Source organism: Pseudorca crassidens, chromosome 13 (assembly GCF_039906515.1).
Source record: "Pseudorca crassidens isolate mPseCra1 chromosome 13, mPseCra1.hap1, whole genome shotgun sequence".
NCBI lineage: Eukaryota > Metazoa > Chordata > Mammalia > Artiodactyla > Delphinidae > Pseudorca > Pseudorca crassidens.
In genome coordinates this window covers 40,673,134-40,679,133 of record NC_090308.1, presented here as the reverse complement: position 1 = coordinate 40,679,133, position 6,000 = coordinate 40,673,134, and the positions used below count along the sequence as shown (strand labels likewise).

Sequence of the window (6,000 nt, the reverse complement as noted above, 5' to 3'; positions counted from 1 at the left end):
GCCAAGGAGGATGCTGTGCATGCGGTGGGTTTGAATCATAGCTGAGGAAACTCCAATCTTTCAAAGGACACTGAAAAGAAACCAGCCAACCTTTTGCCTGACAAGTGACATTATCATTATTATAATGGTCATGAAACAAGTTTTCCCTCTGTCTCAGAGGGAGACACTATCTCTATCTTCCAGGATTATTTGCTATACAAGCATGCTTGAAAAAGATAGTCTGAAACAAAAGTTGATACAAAATGTGCAGAACTGCCATAGAGAGTTGTCTTCCAACAGGAGCATGGTGAAATTCTTGGATCTGTTAGTATATGTTTTAAATCAAACTTTACCATGTTTTTGGCTATAACTTCTTCGAATATTCAGTCCTAATCTTTTTCTCCTCTCCTTTTAGGACTCCAGTGTCATGTATGTTAAACCTTTTGATAATGTCCCACAGGTCTCTGATGTTCTGTTAATTTTTTTTTTCTTCTAGACGATACCTTAGAAATGGAAGTTTGACCAGCTTTACCCATTTCACCACCAACCTAACAGCAACCACCAATCTACTTCCTGTTTCTGTGAGTTTGATTTTTTTAGATTCAACATATAAGTAAGAGCATACAGTGTTTGTCTTTCTCTATCTGACTTAACTTAGCAAAATGTCCTCAAGATTCATCCATGTTGTTATAAATGATAGAATTTCCTTCCTTTTTATGACTGAATAATATTCCGTTGTGTGTGTGTATGTGTATATATATGTACATATATATATGTGTGTGTGTGTGTGTATATATATATATCTCACAGTTTCTTTATCCATTCATCTGTTGACAGACACTTAGATTGTTTCCATGTCTTGGCTATTGTAAATAATGCTGCAGTGAACATGGGAGTGCAGATTTCTCTTTGAGCCAGTGATTTCATTTCCTTTAGATATATACTCATAAGTGGGATTGTTGGATCATGTGGTAGTTCTATTTTTAATTTTTTGAGGAACCTCCATACTGTTTTCCATAGTGGCTTCACCAATTTACATTACCATCAACAATGTACCAGGATTCCCTTTTCTCCATGTCCTCACCAGCACTTCTTATTTCTTGTCTCTTTGATAACAGCTGTTGTAGCAGGTGTGAAGTGGTATCTCATTGTGGGTTTTTAAAAAAAATTTTTTATTGAAGTATAGTTGATGTACAATATTATATGTTACAGGTATACAGTAGTGATTCACAATTTTTTTTTTAAGATGTTGGGGCTAGGAGTTTATTAATTTATATTTATTTTTGCTGTGTTGGGTCTTCGTTTCTGTGCAAGGGCTTTCTCTAGTTGTGGCAAGCGGGGGCCACTTTTCATTGCGGTGTGCGGGCCTCTCACTATCGCGGCCTCTCTTGTTGCGGAGCACACGCTCCAGACGCGCAGGCTCAGTAGTTGTGGCTCACGGGCCTAGTTGCTCTGCAGCATGTGGGATCCTCCCAGACCAGGGCTTGAACCCGTGTTCCCTGCATTAGCAGGCAGATTCTCAACCACTGCGCCACCAGGGAAGCCCAGTGAGTCACAATTTTTAAAGGTTATACTGCATGTATAGTTATTATAAAATATTGGCTATATTACCCATATTGTACAATATATCCTTGTAGCTTACTTTATGCCTAATTGTTTGTATCTCGTAATCCTCTATCCCTATATTGTCCCTCCCTGCTTCCCTATCCCCACTGGTAACCACTCGTTTGTTCTATATATTTGTGAGTCTGCTTCTTTTTTGTTATATTCACTATTTTTCATTTTTAAACTATTAGTTATTATTTTTTTAAATACATTTATTTATTTATTCATTTATTTTTGGCTGCATTGGGTCTTCATTGCTGCATGCGGGCTTTCTCTAGTTGTGGTGAGCGACAGCTACTCTTCATTGCAGTACACGGGCTTCTTATTGCAGTGGCTTCTCTTGTGGACCGTGGGCTCTAGGCGCATGGGCTTCAGTAGTTGTGGCACGCAGGCTCAGTAGTTGTGGCTCGTGGACTCTAGAGCACAGGCTCAGTAGTTGTGGCACACAAGCTTAGTTGCTCCCCTGCATGTGGGATCTTCCTAGACTGGGGCTCGAACCTGTGTCCCCTTCATTGGCAGGTGGATTCTTAACCACTGCACCACCAGGGAAGACCTATTTTTAATTTTAAAAAATTTTTCTTTATTTCTTTTTAAAAATTTGGCTGCACTGCATGGCTTGCAGGATCTTACTTCCCTGACCAGGGATTGAACCTAGCCCCTGGCAGTGTAAGCGCTGCGTCCTAACCACTGGGCTTCCAGGGAATTTCCCTTGTTGTCTTTTTTAGATTCCACATGTAAGTGATATCATACAGTATTTGTCTTCCTCTGTCTGACTTATTTCACTTAGCATAATGCTCTCCAAGTCCATGTTGCTGCAGGTGGCAAATTTTTTTCTTTTTTATAGCTAAGTAGTATTCCATTGTATATATACCACTTTTTCTTTATCCATTCACCTGTTGATGGACATTTAGGTTGCTTCCATATCTTGGCAATTGTAAATAGTGCTGCTATGAACACTGGGGTGCATGTACCTTTTCCAATCAGTGTTTTTGGTTTTTTTGGATGTATACCCAGGAGTGGAATTGCTGGGTCATATGGTATTTCTATTTTTAGCTTTTTGAGAAACATCCATACTGTTTTCCACAGTGGCTGTACCAATTTACACTTCCACCAACAGTGTAGGAGAGTTCCCTTTTCTCCACATCCTTGCCAACACTTGTTATTTGTATTCTTTTGATGACAGGTGTAAGGTGATAGCTCATTGTGGTTTTGATTTGCAGTTCCCTGATGATTAGCAATGTTGAGCATCTTTTCATGCTCCTGTTGTCCATCTGTCATTGTGGTTTTAATTTGCATTTCCCTGATGATTATTGATGTTGAGCACCTTTTCATATACTTGTTGGCCATTTGTATATCTTCTTTGGAAAAATATCCACTCAGGTCCTTTAACCATTTTTAAATTGGACTTTTTTTTTTTTGGCTAGTGAGTAATATCAGTTCCTTATATCTTTTGCATATTAACCTATTATCAGGTACATGGTTTGAAAATATTTTCTCCTATTCCATAGGTTGATTTTTATTTTGTTGATAATTTCTTCTGCTATGCAGAAGATTTTTAGTTTGTTGTTGTCCCACTCATTTATTTTTGCTTTTGTTGCTTATGTCATTTGGTATCATTTCCAAAAAATCATTGTTAAGACCAATATCAGGTTGCTTTTCTCCCTAGTTTTCTTGTTTTAGTTTCAGTTGTTTTCCCTTTTGATTTCTTCTTTGATCCATCTGTTGTTCCGGAGTATGTTGTTTGATTTCCATATAATTGTGAATTTTCCAATTTTCCTCTTGTTATTGGTTTCTAATTTCATACTATCATTGTTGGAAAAGATACTTGATATAATTTCTGTCTTCTTGAATTTGTTGAGACTTGTTTTGTGACCTAAAATGTGATCTATCCTAGAAAATGTTCTGAGTCCTATTGAGAAGAACATGTATTCTGATGGTGTTGGCTGGAATGTTTTGTATACATATGTTGGGTCTATTTCAACTATAGTGTTCAAATCTGCTGTTTCTTTATTGATGCTCTGTCTAGATGATCTATCCATTGTTGAGGGTGGGGTGTTAAAGTCCCCAACTGTTATTGTATTGCAGCTTATTTCTCCTTTTAGTTAAGTTAGTATTTGCTTTATGTTTTTAGGTGCTCTGATGTTGAGTGCGTATTTATTTACAATTGTTATATCTTGATGAATTGACTTTTTATCATTATATGATGACCTTCTCATGTGACCATTTTGAACTTAAAGTCTATTCACTCTGGTATAAGTGCAACTATGCTAGTTTTCTTTTGATTATCACTTGCTTAAAATACTTTTTCTATCCCTTTACTCCCAGCCTATATATGTCCTTAAAGCTAAAGTGAATCTCTTATTGACAGCATATGATTGGATCTTGTTTTTATTTTTATTTTATTTTCTATCTATTAAGCCATTTTACAGTGTGTCTTCTGACTGGAGAATTTAGCCCGTTTACATTTACATTAAATTATTGATAGGAAAGAACTTACCAGTCCCATTAAAAAAATTGTTTTTTGACTCTTGTGCAGATCTGTTAATTTTTAAAAAATACTCTTTTCTCTTTCCTTCAGGTTGGATAATTTCTGTTGATTATCTTCAAATTCACTGTTATTTTTCCTGTGTCATCTCCAATCTTCTATCTGGACCCATCTAGTGAATTTTTTATTTCACATGTTGACCTTATTTTTTTTTTATTGATAGTATGTATTCCTCTAAGAACCCTTATCCTTTAGTCATTTCAGCTGTGTTATTCTTTAATTCACAGAGCATAGCTTAAATAGCTGCTTTAAAGTATTTGCCTTGTAATTCCAAGACTTGGATCATCTTGAGAATGGCATCTGCACATTGTGTCTTCACTTTAGAATTGGTGAAATTTTCCTGGTTCTCAGCAAGTTGTGTAATTTTGGATTTTCATCCTGGACAAGCGGATTGTTATGTTTTGTAGACACTGGGTCTGGTTATAATCCTCTGGGAAATGTTGGAGAACTTGAGTAGATTAAGACTATGTGTTCTGTTTTGTCTTCTTTGCCTCTGGTTTATATCTCAATTCAGTTTTCAAAGCACATTATAAGCTAGTTTGAGTCTGTTACACACACAAGTATCTCAGAGGTTAGTATGAGACATGGGCAGTGGTTCAAATCTCCCTTTACTTCTCTGTGCCTTTATTATGTTGGTCTGGTCTGTCCCACGCATGCATAGATGATAGATAAGCCTGAGACTTGTGTAAGGTCATAAATCCCCGTCTAGCCGTCAGTGTGCTGAAATTTCCTTATACCCTCCAGCCTGTAGAATCTTCTCTTCCTTATTTCTCTGACCAGAAAAAAGGGAGTTCTCCTGAAAGTTTTGTGGCTGCTGCCACTGGTAAGTGACTCTATGACTGGGCCTTACCCTTGGGGGCAAGTCTGTGAGGAAAGAAAAGGAAACATCTCTCACTTTGTTTTCTATATTTTGGCTCCTCTCTGCAATCTACCTGCTTTGGTTTACTTTTCAGAAGCCTCAGGAGTTGACTCTAGAGCCCTCAGGTATTTGACAACAATTTTTTTTTGCTGTAATGAACTAGAGAAATGAGCTGTGGAGTGTTTCTATCCAGTGCTGATTCCAGAACCACTGCTGCCCCTTAATTTTTTTAATGAGGATAGTATTATTTAAAGGCATGTTCCAAGAAGGAAATTTTGGGTTCAGCCATAGAAAAAGTTGTGAATATATGTTCTTTGCATTTCTTTTCTGATTTCTTTTCTTAACCTTATACTGGGCCTTCTTTCCTAAGACACAAAATACTCAAGTTTACTCCTGGCTTTCTGGTGCCGCTATTTAAAACCTTATCCAGGGCCGTTCTCATCTCTTTCTTAGTGTTTTTCCAACCATGTTAAGACTACCATTTTCTCAGTAACTTACTTGAACTTAGTTATCAGGTGAAACACACTTGATAAACTAATTCTCTTTAAGGTGCTATTGTCTGGTAAAGGTTATCTCTCCAGCCAGTATTCCACACCCCCCTTGTAAGTGTCTTTTTGGAAGGAGACTTTATGTTAAATCTAAAGTCTCATCTCTAATAGTAGAATTTTAAGCTTTGATATCAGTTTCATATAGAGATATTTTACAAGGAAGAGAAACAGGAATTCTCAAATCAGCAGGAAAAATTTTACCTAAATATAAGAGTAATCATGCTTAATTACTTATATGTATAATTTTATTATTCATTTTATAAGAAAGACCTGTGTGATAATTTAAAAAATCTTATTAGCAATAAAAATAAACGTATTTTTTAGTAATAGTTTAGACATTTTACTCTAATTTTTGTATTCAGCAATAAAAAAATAGAAAAATCTCTCAGGAACAGCCAGGATTATTTTTTGTTATTACTTTCATTGTGACCTTTAAGATATCATTAAATACTTTTACTAAATGA

General features: G+C 36.2%; 1 long non-coding RNA gene across 1 annotated transcript in view; it reads left to right on the top strand.

The window, feature by feature from the left end:
- The first annotated feature begins 473 nt into the window (after positions 1-473).
- The window catches only part of LOC137204986 (uncharacterized), a 172,440-nt gene continuing 166,913 nt past the window's right edge, over positions 474-6,000 (top strand). The window contains exon 1 of the long non-coding RNA XR_010933940.1: positions 474-560. This is a non-coding gene — a long non-coding RNA (uncharacterized lncRNA). The remainder of the gene's footprint in view (positions 561-6,000) is intronic.